This window comes from Anomaloglossus baeobatrachus, chromosome 6, assembly GCF_048569485.1.
Source record: "Anomaloglossus baeobatrachus isolate aAnoBae1 chromosome 6, aAnoBae1.hap1, whole genome shotgun sequence".
NCBI classification, from domain to species: Eukaryota; Metazoa; Chordata; class Amphibia; order Anura; family Aromobatidae; genus Anomaloglossus; species Anomaloglossus baeobatrachus.
In genome coordinates, this window is record NC_134358.1 from 251,090,956 (window position 1) to 251,108,251 (window position 17,296).

Sequence of the window (17,296 nt, forward strand, 5' to 3'; positions counted from 1 at the left end):
CCCATAGAAGCCGTGTTTGATGTAACTGCCTGTCTTCAGAGGTTGGCTCCTTTGTGGCTGACCCTAGAAAATTCTAGGTTATCCTACCAATAAATAATTCTGATAAATAAAAACTACATACATAATACAGTGCTTTAGGTAGACAAATGCAGTTAAAATAAAAATAAACAGAGCATGAAGTAAAATTTAACTTTTAATAGATACAAAAATACAGTATGCAAAAGTATATTGCCATTATTTCGAAAAAGAAGTATTTAGTACTTATCATTATAATGCTATTGTCATTACCTTAACACATTTGCCCATGAAAGTTTGTGCCGCCCCCGTGTCAGCAGCCGGGCAGCTCGAATCCGGATCCACGGATCCACGGTGATTCAAGGGGCGTCCGGACCCGGGGGTCGTGCGACCACTCAAATGAAGGGGGTATTTACAGGGGATTATATATTTAGAGTTCGTGACGCTACCCGTGGTGTGTGGTAATGTGGAGTACCACCGCTGCGGTTGGGAGTACCTGGGGCAATGGAGTGGGGCAGCCGGATGTTAGAACCCTCCACGGATAGGGAGAATACCCCGGGACTCGGTGATGGTGTTCGGGGAGTGCCGTGGGGAGAGATGGGGGTCACTTGCGTGCTCACTCAGTCCAAAGAGCTGACACAACTGGATAAACCAAAGTTCTGGACACCTCTGCCGCTGAGGGGAGTTAGTTTGGGTCCCATCCCCGCTGGTGTTGCCTGGTGATCTGTGACCTTACTCCTGGCACTAAGTTCTCTCTTCTTTTGGTCCCGGTAGCATAAAACTAGTCAGGTCCCACTCCCCAGTGTGGCTAACTGTGGGAGCTTGCTCTCAGAGTTCACGCTTGGGATTTTCTGGACCGTTTTGGTGGAAAGTCCTATCCCAATCGTTGCGCTAGTACCTCGATTTTGGAGCGGGTGAAGAGCGGATCTTGAAGGCTCCGTTCTCTTTGGGTAAATTGTCAGGTTGCCTGAAGCCTGCATTTTGTAATTTTGCACCCTTTGGTGCCTTTCATGTGGCACTAAAGGGGTGCTTAGCTTTGTATTTAGCCAAAAAAATGAAAAAAAAAATGACGTAGGGTTCCCCCTATTTTTGTAGCCAGCTAGGGTAAAGCAGACGGCTGCAGCCTGCAGACCACAGCTGGCAGCCTCACCTTGGCTGGTAATCCAAAACTGAGGGCACCCCATGCTGTTATTTTAAATTAAATAAATAATTAAAAAAAAAAAAAACACGTAGGGGTCCCCCCAAAATTGGATCACCAGCCAAGGTAAAGCAGACAGCTGGGGTCTGATTTTCTCAGACTAGGGAGGTCCATGGTTATTGGACTCTCCCCAGCCTAATAGCAGGCCGCAGCCGCCCCAGAAGTGGCGCATCCATTAGATGTGCCAATCCTGGTGCTTCGCCCCAGCTCATCCCGTGCCCTGATGCGGTGGCAAACGGGGTAATATATGGGGTTAATACCAGATGTGTAATGTCACCTGGCATCAAGCCCTGGGGTTGGTGAGGTCAGGCGTCTATCAGATACCCGACATCACCAACCCAGTCAGTAATAAAAAAAAATAGATGACAAACACATTTTTATTTGAAAAAACACTCCCCAATACATTCCCTCTTTAACCAATTTATTAGAAAGAAAAACAAATCCAGGTCTGGTGTAATCCAAGGGGTTGCCATGACGATCCACACTGTCCCAGTCAATGAAGAGCAGGATGTTCCCCATTGGCTGGGAGAGCAATGCAGTGACTTGAGCTAATATCAATGGGTCAGCCCAGGTCACTGCAGGGGATGACAAGTGCTGCTGTCAGCGAGGTACATTACCTGCGCTGATCTCCTGCACTGCTGACAGCACCAGTCACTGAGTTCAATGACCGCCGCCTTCACAGCCAAGTATCGCGAGCGGCCCGTGACATCACCGCTAGTCAGTCTCGGGTCGGAAGCGAGAGAAGGTGATGTGACAAGCGGCGGCCATGGAGGACAGTGACAGCGCTGAGGTCGGGACTTCATCACCGCAGGTAAGCCGAGCGGGACCATGTGTGCAGAGTGCAAGTGGGCGGAGCCATGTGTGCTGGCGGCGGAGTGCGAAGTGGGTGGCGCTGAGGACGTCAGTGTCGTGGACTGCTTGGCTGGGGACAGGTGAGTGTGAGTGTGTGTGTGTGTGTGTGTGTGTGTACATGCCGCGTGCAGGAGGGGGCGGAGTGAGCTGAGCGGGGAAGTGTGGGCTTCCTGCACGTAACTAGGATAAACATCGGGTTACTAACCAAAGCGCTTTGCTTGGATACCCGATGTTTATCTTGGTTACCAGCTTCTGGCAGGCTGCCAGCGATGGCTCCTGCACACTGTAGCTGTAAAAAGCCCTGCTTTGTGCTGCTAGAACCGTTCTCGAACGTATCTAGAACTATCGAGCTTTAGCAAAAAGCTCGAGTTCTAGTTCGATCTAGAACAGCCCCCAAAATCACTCGAGCCGCGAACTGGAGAACCTCGAACCGCGAACCGCGCTGAACTCTACTCAAGAGGAGGAAAGCATCTGCATCGATGCCTAAAATGTTTGTCAGTTGGGGCCAGACAAAGTAGGGTCTGATCAGAATCAAGACCCCTGTCACTAGATATTGACCACGGGGGTGGAGGTGATCATGATGAGACTTAGATACCTGAGGCGTAAGGATACTGTCAGGGCAGGAAAAAGAGGAGGGTGACTCTAAAGGTGAGGAGTGGGATAGCAGAGAGGATAACAATGAGGTTCTAGCTCCCACTTGGTGTAAACCCAGAGGCACACAACTGAGTAGCTTAGCAGAGGAGGTGGAGGAAGAGAAAGACGAAGAGTTTATGTTGCGGCTTCCCGCACAGAGATGGAATGATGCAACCATGAAAAGCACTGCATCAGCAGCCACAACAGCGGTCGCGGGTCTGCATTACACATGGCAGCAAGGGTTGCCTAGCCTGGGCCATTTTTGAGACCGCAAAGGATGACTCAATTTTATATTATCTGACGACTTTGTAAAGAACGACTCAGTAGAGCCAGAAAATCCAATATTTTGACTACTACATGCATGAATCAGCACATGCGCATGCAACATGCGTTATTCTGGGAATTTTACTGCGCTAAAACGCAACCTAGTGGGCCTCCCAAACCACGGACCACCCCATCAACCACATCTGCTGCATCTTCATCTTCCATCACTGTGGCAAGTGTTCTCACACAAGTCTCCAGCCGCAGAACCTCCCCTTGTTATCTGTCTACAGTCGGGGTGACTGAGAGCCCGTTAACTGTTACGGAAGTGGACATGCCTCCTGTTTTTGACTATCTCCGACATCATCACATCACATCTTTATCAATTCATCATAACATCTCCGCCTACATCTCCCTAAGGGCATGTGCGCACGTTGCGTCGTGTCACTGCAGAAATTTTTGCAGTGATTTGACAGCTCATGTGCGATTCAAATCGCTGCAGAAACACTGTGTCATGGATGCAGTGTTTCTGCAGAAAAAATGCCGAATTCATGCGCTAGGGATGCTGCCTCTCCCATAGACAAAGTGGGAGCTGCATCCAAAGCGCATGAAAGGTGACATGCTGCATTTTAGAATGCACCGGTTTGGATCAAAATGTCAGCATCCAAATCGCTGTGCTCTCAAACGCAACGTGCAGATGGATTCTGCACAATCTTAATAGATTGTGCAGAGGATGCAGGACACATGCATTTACGCTGCAGTGCTAGATGCAGCGTAAATGCATGCAATATGCAGAGGTGTGCACAAGCCCTCACAGTCCACCAGTTTGTCATGTACGCCCTACTCCACCTTCTCTTAGTAAAGCAGCCAGCCCTTGGTCCTGCAGTTGTAGTCACAAAAAAGATTATTTCATCCTACACATGCCAAAGCTACTGCTACTGCTGCTGATGTTACTAACCAGTGCCTTGGTGGTGCAACAATCAAAAGATGAGTCCACCGCTGTGACTTTTTTGCAAGTATGAAGCATCTAATATTCCTATTATTTCTCCTCCTTTTGCTTTCTCTTGAGTCACAACAAGCCACATTTTTTGTAACTGGAGACTCTTATTTGGGTCTCCTTGTTGTGTGTTGCCTGCAGTGGCAGGGGTCTCAGGGCACCAGGCCTACACCTGTCACTCATTCACCTCTTACTGGTCAATGTTTAAGATAGAAATGCTGGGCCAGGCCTTATTGCAGGTCATTAAACTATCTGTACTCTAGGGCAATTGATGCCACTTTAGTGATGTCTGCTGCTAATTGTTTGACATGTGGAGACTCCAAGTCTCCATATTGAGTGTTGTCTGTAGTGGCAGGCATATACCGATCGCTCACTTACAAACCTCTTAATTTTAAGTTACTTCAAAGGCTTTAAATGCTGACACAGACTCTGTATCATGCATAGACCATGCTTGACTGCTGCACCACACTATTGGTACTCTGGGGCAATTTATGTCAATATTGGTGCCACCTGAGTGTGGCTGAGCAGAAAAGCAGTTTGAGCTGTTTCATGAGATCTGAGGGCTCCCAGCCCATCAGGCCTACATCTGTCACTCATACACCTCAATATTTCTTATGTTAATATTCTAGGAGGTTAATGGCTGTGCTTTCAGCTGTTTTGGAATCTTTTGGGCACCCCTGAAGGTGTTGTCTATGCCTTTGGTTTTGCCTCTCATTGAATTTATTGGGGTTTGTTCATTGAATTGCATTTGCAGCTCCATTCACACATGGCTCCTCAACCAATCCCTATAAGCATAGCCGGCTTTAGGCATGTGCGAGTTGTGCGGCCGCACAGGGTGCCGGCAGGCCGACAGCAGAGGGGGCGCCTAGGGAGCAGCTGTTTACTTTCACTTTGCTGCTCGCGCCCTTCCCCCCTCCTCTGTGCCCTGCGTCTGGTCTCCTCCCGCTCGGCACAGCCTCAGGCAGGGGGCGCCCACCTCTTCTCTCCCTACACAGCCTCCTGCAGAGAGCGCCCCTCCCCCTTCTTCTGTGACCTGCGTCTGGTCTCCTCCCACTCGGCACAGCCTCAGGCAGGTGGCGCCCTCACCTGCTCTCCACTCTGTGTTCTCCCCTGTCTTTACCATAGAGAGGGGGGAGGGGCAGCAGCAGCAATGCCGGAGATGCAGTTACAAAAGCCACACTGAACTCAAGCAGCCCAGGAAGTGACTGTGAGTATAACATGCTGTGTCATCTGTAATGTATTATGTGCTGTGTGTGTTATGTATAACATGTGTGTGTCCTGTATACTGTGCAATGTCTGTCTGTGTATCTGTCTGTCTGCCTGCCTATCTCTCTATTATATACCTGTCTATATATCTCAATTATCTATCCTATATCTATCTATTTATTATCTATTATCTGTCTGCCTATCTCTCCATTATATATCTGTCTATATCTATGTATCTCTATTATCTATCTATCTATCTATCTATCCCTCTATCTATCTTTCTATTATCTATCTATCTTTCTATTATCTATCTATCTGTCTGATATCTATTTGCCTATCATCTATCCAGAGTCGGTCTGGTACACAGACACCAGTCAATGCCCCAGAAAGCTCTTAGGCTGCTTTAACACATCCGGTTTTTGCAGTGCGGCTCAACCCGGCTCCAAAACCTATGCAACAGATGCGGCGAATAAAACGGATCCGTTGCATAAGTTTTTCCATGCGGCCCGTCCATTTTTTGACGGATGCGGCTTGAAACTGAGCATGCGCAGTGTAAAAAAAACGCATCCGGTGTCCGAATGTGGTTTTTGCTGCTGGACGCCGCATCCGGCATCCATAGGCTTACATTGTAAATCGTGCCAGATCTGGCGCAATGCGGTTTTTGCGCCGCACAAAAAAAGTGCCAGGCAACGTTCCATCCGGCCGCTGCATGGGCTAAATATGCTGCATCTGGCATAAAACGGACACAACGCAAGGCCATGCGGCACAATACGGCGCTAATGCAAGTCTATGCGGAAAAAACGCAACCGGCGGAAAAAAAACCCCAAACGGTTGCGTTTTTTCTGCAAAGTGCCGTATTGTGCCGCTCAGTAAAAACCGGATGTGTGAAAGCAGCCTACCTGAACAAGGGACCCACTGGCAGGGGCACCACTGGCATCAAAGATCCAGAGCTCCGACCTAGAACTTCTTGGCCGGAGCCCCGAGTCTTCTGCAACCACCGCACTGAACTATGTCGGCGTCACCCCGATACAGTTCAATCCTGTGACAGAGCACAGAGCTCCCTGATCTATCATTGCCCGTCTCCTAAGCCACAGACCGCTGCAGGCCTTTATCTTAGGAGACCGTATATCCACAAAGGTAGAGCAGTGACATCATTGCATTGCGCTGCCTCCGCAGGCCACCATAGAAGAGAAGATGGAGGCTGCGGTGCTGGGAATCAGGATTAGGTGAGTATAATTTTTTTTATGTCTATATGGGATCTGTGAGGGCTCCTGTTGTATATAAGAGGCTGTGTGGGGGCTCCTGCTGTGTGCAGGAGGCTGTGTGGGGGCTCCTGCTGTGTGCAGGAGGCTGTGTGGGGGCTCCTGCTGTGTGCAGGAGGCTGTGTGGGGGCTCCTGCTGTGTGCAGGAGGCTGTGTGGAGGCTCCTGCTGTGTGCAGGAGGCTGTGTGGGGGCTCCTGCTGTGTGCAGGAGGCTGTGTGGGGGCTCCTGCTGTGTATAGGAGGCTGTGTGGGGGCTCCTGCTGTGTGCAGGAGGCTGTGTGGAGGCTCCTGCTGTGTGCAGGAGGCTGTGTGGGGGCTCCTGCTGTGTGCAGGAGGCTGTGTGGGGGCTCCTGCTGTGTGCAGGAGGCTATGTGGGGGCTCCTGCTGTGTGCAGGAGGCTATGTGGGGGCTCCTGCTGTGTGCAGGAGGCTATGTGGGGGCTCCTGCTGTGTCCAGGAGGCTATGTGGGGGCTCCTGCTGTGTGCAGGAGGCTGTGGGGGGCTCCTGCTGTGTGCAGGAGGCTGTATGGAGGCTCCTGCTGTGTGCAGGAGGCTGTGTGGGGGCTCCTGCTGTGTGCAGGAGGCTGTGTGGGGGCTCCTGCTGTGTGCAGGAGGCTGTGTGGGGGCTCCTGCTGTGTGCAGGAGGCTGTGTGGGGGCTCCTGCTGTGTGCAGGAGGCTGTGTGGTGGCTCCTGCAGTGTGCAGGAGGCTGTGTGGGGGCACCTGCTGTGTGCAGGAGGCTGTGTGGGGGCACCTGCTGTGTGCAGGAGGCTGTGTGGGGGCTCCTGCTGTGTATAGGAGGCTGTGTGGGGGCTCCTGCTATGCATAGGAGGCTGTGTGGGGGCTTCTGCAGCGATTTGCATATAGTTGCGGGCTTTTAGAGTTAACTCCTCTTGTGGACCCCAGACACTCCAGTCCGACCCTGCATCCATTTATCTTTTCCATAGTATCTATGTGTGTGTCATGTATATGGTGTAATTTACGCAGTGGCAAAATGACTGGGCCTGTCGGTGATGGGGGCCATTGCTATTTTCTCGGATGCATGGTTGAACACCATTGAGGACTGGATGGCCACTGGCTCTCTGTTTCGCCCTTGCTCTGCAGCTGTGGTGCCTGGATAGGTGTAATGACATCAGGGGGAGCCTGTGATGTGATGCCACTGGGCCCTGCAGCTGCGACCAGAGTGGGTGCAGAACATGTGTAGGGGTAATAGATACATATATATATTTACTAGCTGTAGTACCTGGCGCTGCCCGGGATAGTAACTGTCTCTTTCCCTCTCTTCACTCTCTGTGTCCCTCTCTGTCTGTCTGTTTCCCTCTCTCTCTCTCTCTCTCTCTCTGTGTTTCTGTCTCTGCCTGTCGGTGCTTGTGTTTGTATGTATCTCTGTGTGTCTCTGTGTATCTCTGTCTCTGTGACTATATCTGTGTCTCTGTGTCTGTCTCTGTGTGTCTCTGTGTGTTTCTGTCTTTGTGGGTCTCTGTGTGTGTCTGTCTGTGTATCTCTGTCTGTGTCTGTCTCCGTGTGTCTCTGCCTCTGGGTCTCTGTGTGTGAATGTGTCTCTGTATATGTCTGTGTGTGTCCATGTCTTTGTCTCTGTATGTGTGCCTCTATGTGTCCCTGTGTGTCCCTGTGTGTGTGTGTCTCTGTCTGTGTGTCTCTGTCTATGTCTGTGTCTCCGTCTCTTTCTCTGTGCCTCTGTGTCTCTGAATCAGTCTTTATGTGTCTCTCTCTGTGTGTCTCTTTATCAGTCTCTGTATCAGTCTGTCTCTGTGTGTGTCTTTGTGTGTCTCTGTATCAGTCTCTGTTTGTGTGTCTCTGTATCAGTCTCTGTCTCTGTGTGTCTCTTTGTCTCTGTGTGTCTCTTCTCTGTCTCTATATCAGTCTCTGTGATTCTATGTCTGTGTCTATGTCTCTGTGAGTCTGTGTCCCTGTGTGTGTCCCTGTCCCTGTATGTGTCTCTGCATCAGTGTCTCTGTGTGTGTGTGTGTGTGTGTGTGTGTCTCTCTCTGTGTCTCTGTTTCTGTGTCTGTCTCTGTGTTTGTGTGTCTCTGTCTCTGTATTAGACTCTGTGTCCCTGTGTGTGTCTGTGTGTCTCTGTCTCTGTGTGTGTCTGTGTTTGTCTCTATTGACATCATATTATCTGACACATTACCTGTCTTAAAAAAAGAATGTCCTTTGTTGCCTATAGCAACCAATTACAGCTTTTATTAATGACCTGTAGTTCCCAGCGCCATTGATTTTAGTGTAAGCAGGTTTTTGCGGCGAATAACTGTAAAGTGCGGGGTTAAAATTTCTCATCAAAACATAGTCTGTGACGTTCCCTGAGTCACATGAGGCGTCTGTGCAAAATTTCGTGATTGTAAATGTGACGGTGCAGATTCCTTTATTGGACGGACACACACACACACACACACACACACACTCAGCTTTATATATTAGATTATACACCCTACATATGCCCTGTACATGTCATGTATAGTGTGTAATGTGCTGTAATTCTGAATATTGACCTGCCATATCCTATAGGTGTGTAATATGCGCTCTGTTAGGATTTCACTTGCTATTTGAGTAGTTGTCACCTGATCACTCACATGTGATTTGCAATGTGTGGTCATCTGCAGAATGACGTCTCCTCTCAAATTGAAAATGATAACAATGAGAGACGCAGGAGGAGACATCATTCAGCAGATGACCCCGAGTCTGCAAATCACTTGTAAGTGATTTCATTGGCAAATGAAATCCTAACAGTGTGTATTACACATTTTGGGGGTTCGACCAGTCAATGTGCAGCAGAGCAGGGAGAAGCCATTGGGCACCGGCCTCCCGGGCTCCTCATCCTGACTGCATCGTCCTCGGCAGAGATAAAATGTGTTTTATCTGAAATGTGGAAGCATCAGAGTAAAATATACACGACTGCAATAATGGAGCCGGTGTCTGATTCCTTCCACGCGGGGGTCGTGCAGGAATCAGCTGACAGACTCCTTACCTGGTAGAAAATAACAGCGGAGTCTCATATGTTACATGGCGTCACTGCTGTCTGCACATCACATGTAGTGGTTTAGGGTATGTTCACACGGGGCATCTTTTATACCACAAATATGCAGCGTTTTTGTCCCAAGAATGCACCAAAAATGCACTGCGCCAAAAACGCATAAAAAAACGCAATGTGTTTGATACATTTTTACCGCGTTTTGCCTAATGCGGTTTTTAAGTCTAATTATTGACTGGAAGGGTTCAAAAACGAAAACGCAAAAAGAACTGACAGCTGCATCTTCAAAAACGCAGCCAACAAAAGATGCCCAGTGTGGACAGCAAAAGAGAAATCCCATAGACTTTGCTGGGAGGAGGAAATGCATGTGTGGCGCCCTGGACAAGCCAGGGGCCACAGAGCACAACATCCACACACCCCACACTCCCAGCAGGCACACCAAAGTCAGACACAAAACCCTTGTTGCCTTCCTCCAGGGGCTGATGTCCACACCAGGGGGTGGAGCCAGGCGGTTGGTCTCCACCCACCAAGGAGTTCACAGTCCTGGAGGCGGGAAAAGCAGGCAGATGAGTTTTGGAGAGGAGTGGAGGAGGAGTGAGAGTCGAGTGTTGAAGGTGAAAGTGAGCAGAAGGAAGTAGTAGTTGAGCAGCCTGAAGTTGGTCCGGGTGTGTGGCCCGGACAGATCAGCAAGGTTGGCAGACGGTGGTGACCGTCTGCAGGAGTGGCCTATCAGAGTCTACTGCAAGGACCGTGGACGGGCGGTGGCCCGGCGGTACCGGACCGGTACACGAAGAGAAGCCAGCACCATCTGGCAGGGGCCTACGGACCCCGGCAAGGCTAGGAGTCACCGTGAAGTTGCCGAATCCGTTAGTGAAGGGAACCTCCTGGGTTTCCCAACGACCAAGTCCCGACAGTAGGCAACAGTCCAACCAAGTGAGGGAGACACCGCCACCGCCAAGGCAACCGTTTCCCAGGGCCAGAGACTGCGGGCAAAAAGGCCTCCTCCGGCCCACATCCAAGCCGGGGAGCGGGTTACCGGTGGGAACCCATCGGAACTATCAACAGTATCTAGGTGCAGGGAAAGGCAGTCATCACCAACCTGCCGGGAGAAAACAACTGCAGCCGTCTGTGGGACCCGTCCATCCAGCCGTGTGTTTTACCGAGAACTGTGTCTTCATCATTGGGCTGAGTGAGTACCACCGTGCCGTGCGGCACAGCGCTGCCCCCGCGACCCTGCACCTCGCCAGGCCCCGTAGCCCGCCTGCACTAACCATCCCTACCCCCATCACCGGGCCCCGGGACAAACAACCCCCTACCCACGGAGGGGAGAAATAACAACCAAGCTGCTCCCTGTCACCGCTCCCGGGATCCCCGTCTAGAGCAGCGGTGGTGTCACCAATATCACCACAACCGTGGGTGGCGTCACTGACAATAATCAAAACCCCCACAATCAAAAATCCCCTTTTTACTCACGGGCGAGGAGCGCCGCTCGAGTCCCCGGAATCCGGCCTACTGCTCGAGCCACCACCGAGCAGCTGCAGCAGCAAGCCGGACCCGAGCAGTGGGAGAGCGCAGCGTCCCCTCCTCCACCCGCGACACATGCAGGGGCATCTGTGTGACCTCAAAAATGCTACAAAAGATGTCCTGTGTGAACTTAGCTGTGAACTGTGTGTGAACTTAACCTTAATGTTGTTATGAAGGCCATTCTATCAATGTAATGCATCGTCAGCAGCTGAGGTGTATTATGAGGTTCTGCAGCAGCTGAGTTGTGTATGATGAGGTCCTGCAGCAGCTGAGGTGTGTATTATGGGGTTCTGCAGCAGCTGAGGTGTGTATTATGGGGTTCTGCAGCAGCTGAGATGTGTATTATGGGGTTCTGCAGCAGCTTGAGGTGTGTATTATGGGGTTCTGCAGCAGCTGAGGTGTGTATTATGGGGTTCTGCAGCAGCTGAGGTGTGTATTATGGGGTTCTGCAGCAGCTGAGATGTGTATTATGGGGATCTGCAGCCGCTGAGGTGTTTATTATGCGGTTCTGCAGCAGCTGAGATGTGTATTATGGGGTTCTGCAGCAGCTGAGATGTGTATTATGGGGTTCTGCAGCCGCTGAGGTGTGTATTATGGGGTTCTGCAGCCGCTGAGGTGTGTATTATGGGGTTCTGCAGCCGCTGAGGTGTGTATTATGGGGTTCTGCAGCCGCTGAGGTGTGTATTATGGGGTTCTGCAGCCGCTGAGGTGTGTATTATGGGTTTCTGCAGCAGCTGAGATGTGTATTATAGGGTTCTGCAGCAGCTGAGATGTGTATTATGGGGTTCTGCAGCAGCTGAGATGTGTATTATGGGGTTCTGCAGCAGCTGAGGTGTGTATTATGGGGTTCTGCAGCAGCTGAGGTGTGTATTATGGGGCTCTGCAGCAGCTGAGATGTGTATTATGGGGTTCTGCAGCCGCTGAGGTGTTTATTATGCGGTTCTGCAGCAGCTGAGATGTGTATTATGGGGTTCTGCAGCAGCTGAGATGTGTATTATGGGGTTCTGCAGCCGCTGAGGTGTGTATTATGGGGTTCTGCAGCAGCTGAGGTGTGTATTATGGGGTTCTGCAGCCGCTGAGGTGTGTATTATGGGTTTCTGCAGCAGCTGAGATGTGTATTATAGGGTTCTGCAGCAGCTGAGATGTGTATTATGGGGTTCTGCAGCAGCTGAGATGTGTATTATGGGGTTCTGCAGCAGCTGAGGTGTGTATTATGGGGTTCTGCAGCAGCTGAGGTGTGTATTATGGGGTTCTGCAGCAGCTGAGATGTGTATTATGGGGTTCTGCAGCCGCTGAGTTGTTTATTATGCGGTTCTGCAGCAGCTGAGATGTGTATTATGGGGTTCTGCAGCCGCTGAGTTGTTTATTGTGCGGTTCTGCAGCAGCTGAGATGTGTATTATGGGGTTCTGCAGCAGCTGAGATGTGTATTATGGGGTTCTGCAGCCGCTGAGGTGTGTATTATGGGGTTCTGCAGCCGCTGAGGTGTGTATTATGGGGTTCTGCAGCCGCTGAGGTGTGTATTATGGGGTTCTGCAGCAGCTGAGATGTGTATTATAGGGTTCTGCAGCAGCTGAGATGTGTATTATGGGGTTTTGCAGCAGCTGAGATGTGTATTATGGGGTTTTGCAGCAGCTGAGATGTGTATTATGGGGTTCTGCAGCAGCTGAGGTGTGTATTATGGGGTTCTGCAGCAGCTGAGGTGTGTATTATGGGGTTCTGCAGCAGCTGAGATGTGAATTATGGGGTTCTGCAGCCGTTGAGTTGTTTATTATGCGGTTCTGCAGCAGCTGAGATGTGTATTATGGGGTTCTGCAGCAGCTGAGATGTGTATTATGGGGTTCTGCAGCCGCTGAGGTGTGTATTATGGGGTTCTGCAGCCGCTGAGGTGTGTATTATGGGGTTCTGCAGCCGCTGAGGTGTGTATTATAGGTTTCTGCAGCAGCTGAGGTGTGTATTATGGGGTTCTGCAGCAGCTGAGATGTGTATTATGGGGTTCCGCAGCCGCTGAGGTGTGTATTATAGGTTTCTGTAGCCGCTGAGGTGTGTATTATAGGTTTCTGCAGCAGCTGAGGTGTGTATTATGGGGTTCTGCAGCCGCTGAGATGTGTATTATGGGGTTCCGCAGCTGCTGAAGTGTGTATTATGGGTTTCTGCAGCTGCTAAGGTGTGTATTATGGGGTTCTGCAACAGCTGAGATGTGTATTATGGGGTTCTGCAGCAGCTGAGGTGTGTATTATGGGGTTCTGCAGCAGCTGAGGTGTGTATTATGGGGTTCTGCAGCAGCTGAGGTGTGTATTATGGGGTTCTGCAGTAGCTGAGGTGTGTTTTATGGGTTTCTGAAGCAACTGAGGTGAATTATGAGATTTTGCAGCAGCTGTGATGTGTATAATGAGGTTCTATAGCATCTGAGGTGTGTATTTTGAGGTTCTGCAGCAGCTGAGGTGTGCATTATGAAGTTCTAGAGAATATTACATTATTCGGTGTGGATTTATATTACAAATTTTCCAACAAAATTATTTGCAGCATTTCCAAATGGGGGTGTGTCCAGTCTGGTTAATAAAGGGATTACAATATATGTGCCGTAGTTCTTCCATACACTGTGCCCCTCCCTCATGGTGTGTATGTGGTGCTGCACCTCAGTCTTTTCAGGTCATTGGAGCTGAGAGGCAGCGACACATACACAGTGCCCCCCCGTCCTCAAGGTGTGTATGTGGTGCTGCACCTCAGTCTGTTCAGGTCAGTGGAGCTGAGAGGCAGCGACACATATAACCTGAGGACTCTTTATTATGTAGAAAGCAGAGATTTTTTTCTAATTTCGTACATTTCCCTTTAACATCTGTATTTTGGACTTTTTGGTCCGGCGTACACACAGCATCGGCCGCCGGCTCCATGGTGCCTTGTCTGCCTTGTCATCTGGTATATTTATCCTCAGGATTTGTATAGTAGATGTTGATCCCACCAATGGGACTACGACCTGTGCCGCTCTAAGTGTATAGGAATTTATACCATCTCTCCACAAAGAGCAGCAGCTCCTCATTCTGCAGATACATGTGCGCCCCATTGGGGGGGTCCATATGTACCATCCATAATGTAATATCCAGGCATACAGCATGTACGAGATGAGAAGACCCCAATAACAATAATTTTAGATGTGGTGGAATTAATGTGGATTGAGAATCAGATTCTCCAGCACAAATCTGGAGGACTTTATTGTACATTTGAAGAAATCAATAAATCAATTTTCTTAGGATATAAAAAAAAATGGCCTCTGATCCTCATTTGTTTCCTGAAAACTGGGTACAAAATCAGTAGGGGGGGGGCACCAAAGGGCAGTTTTGCACAGGGCACCGTTCAGGCTAAGGCCGGCCCTGCCTATAAGGGAATGATGATTGTCATGAACAAAAAAGCAAAATATTCCAAACCTTGCATTGTGTCTCGATGGGGGGAAGTTGTTATAGTATGTGGACTGATATTGCTAGAACAACGCCACTGCAGGGGGTGAGAATACATTGTTTTTATTTTATATGGTGTCCAGAATTGATTAAACTGAGGCTGTTCAAGTAGTACAAACACTACAAAGTGCAAACCTTTAAATATTTCAATAGTACTATGTGTAAGCATACCTCCCAACTTTTGAAGAGCAGAAAGAGGGACAAATTCTGCAGCAAAATGCGCGCACCACAGCAAGGTTTGATCCCTCCCCTAACCACACTCCAAGCCACACCTATTTGTCAATAAGGGGCGTTCAGAAGATGCCCCGGTCTGTTTATTCATTCATAGCAGCCAGAACTTTCTTATATTTATATAAGCTTCACCTCACACATGTTGCTTTTTTTGTGTCTATAAAGCCGTGTTCACACGTTGCATAAATCCTGTTTTTGCTGCTTTTTCAACTGCAGCGTTTAATGCCAAAATGGATGTGTTCTTCTATTCAAGCAAAGTCTATGGGAATTTCGGTTTCTTGTCCGCACTATGCAGTTCAAACTGCAGCCTTTTTGTTGCAGAACTTTGGTCAAAAACTCAGCTTTGCAGTGCAAAACCCAAATGGCAAAAACAATTGACATGTCAATTGTTTTTGCCATTTGGGTTTTGCACTGCAAAGCTGAGTTTTTGACCAAAGTTCTGCAACAAAAAGGCTGCAGTTTGAACTGCATAGTGCGGACAAGAAACCGAAATTCCCATAGACTTTGCTTGAAAAGCAGAACACAACCATTTTGGCATTAAACGCTGCAGTTGAAAAAGCAGCAAAAAAGCAGGTAAAAAGCAGGTAAAAAGCAACGTGCGGACATAGCCTTAGTGTTTTTTTTATAGTACAGAAAAACTTGGATTCTGCACTTCTAAAAGTATTTCCAGTTTTCTCCTGCGTTTTTTGAAGCTCCACATAGAAACCTCTAGAGAGAAAAAAAACAAACACCAAAACTGCAGATTTCAGCGGCGTCTTTTCATGAAATTACATCCACTTTTCTTGGAAAGTTAAAAACAGCAGAATTTATGTGCAAAAAATCCAGCAGAAAAAAACGGAACATTTACGCTACATGTGAACACAAATAAATATCCAAGCAAAGTGGATGAGATGTCATGAAACCTCTGCTCTTGATGTGTCTAAGGCTATGTGCCCACGATGCGTTTTTTCATGCGTTTCTGCAGCGTTTTGAACTGCACCTTTTTAGTGCCCAAATGGCTGCGTTTTGATTTCCCAGCAAAGTCTATGGAAAATAGGGTTTTCCTGTGCCCACCATGCAGTTCAAAATGCTGCGTTTAATTTGCATATTTTGTGGCAAAAACCATGCATTTTAAAAAGCAGCATGTCAATTGTTTTTGCCATTTGAGGTGCGCTTAGATAACATAGAAGTCAATGAGAAGCAGGGAGTAACCAAGAAACATCAAAATTCCAGCGTTTTACCTGCTTTTTAGGTGCAGAAAACATGCGTTTTGGACTACTAAAACGCATGCTTTTTGCACATCAAAATAATGATTTCATATGTCCCTTTACACACACACACATAGTCCGACAATTTATGTAAAGAAAATTATCATTTTATTGCTATATTTCCGTTTTTTATTAAATAACCGCTATAATTCTATTAAATCTTGCTATTTTCTTTTTTTTCATACAAATATTTATGTGCCCCTTTTTTTTCTCTTTTTTCATTTGGTTTGACTGTTGTAACTTTATCAGTGTCTTGATGTTCAAAACGCATGTGTCAAAAAGCATTTGAAAAAGCATTCAAAAAGCGCTAAAAACGCATCAAATACGCGGCAAATACGCATGCGTTTTCAGCGCTAAAGTTCTGCAAAAAGCAACTTTGGCTAATTCAATTAAGGACAAAACGTGCATTTAGAACTGCAAGTAGGGAAAAGCAACATGGACACATAGCCTAAAGACGCTGCTGAACTGTGCAGTTTTGTGTTTTTTTTCTCTGTAGGCTTCTTTGTGGAGGCTGAAAAAACGCAGGAGAAAAATATGCCATTGTATTTTTTAAAACGCAGAATCAAAGCTTTTCAGTAGTATTAAAATGCATTATAAACCCAGATTCACATCAGCACCAAACATGTATCAATATCTTTGAAAACACATAAAAAAATGCAGCAAACACACAATAATCAGAGAGGATTGTTATTGCGTTGTATGGTGCGGACACCTGGAGAAAAAAAACGCAGCATTTACATACATAATAATTTTTATTATTTTATATTAAACATAATACTAGAATGTTGCATATAATACTCATGTCAAAAACAGTACATTGCATTTTTATTACATTTTTTATGGGATTAATAGAGGAAAATAATCAGTTGAGCCATTTTTTTCGCCATTTACCAATCCCCGTAAATAATCTGATCGCTGTGTTGTTCGGGTCGTTACATTTACAGGGACACCAAATATGTCCATGTTATTTGCTGATTTGTGATGTTTATTATTTTATAAAAAGCGCATTCAAAATTACATTGTTCTTATTTATTTTTATTCTTTTTAGTAATTTTATTAGAAGACAAAAAAAATCTCTTTTACTCTCCTTCTAGAATACAAAAATGTTGCTTTAAGCCCAAATCTTTCATTTTCTTAAGGATAACAGGAGATAATGAACCATACAATTTATTGTGTAATTTCTCCTGAGTACAACAATACCCCATGTGTGGTCGAAAACTATTTCTGAGGCACACTATAAAGTGAAGAAGGGAAAGAGCACCAAACAGATTTAATTGGAACGGTGTGTGTGCGCCATGTCACATTGGCAGAGCCCCTGAGGTGCCAAAACAGCAGAAATCCCCCACAAATGACACCATTTTACAAACTGCATCACTCAATTAATTCATCCAGTGGCACAGTGAGATTATTGACACGACAGGTGTGCC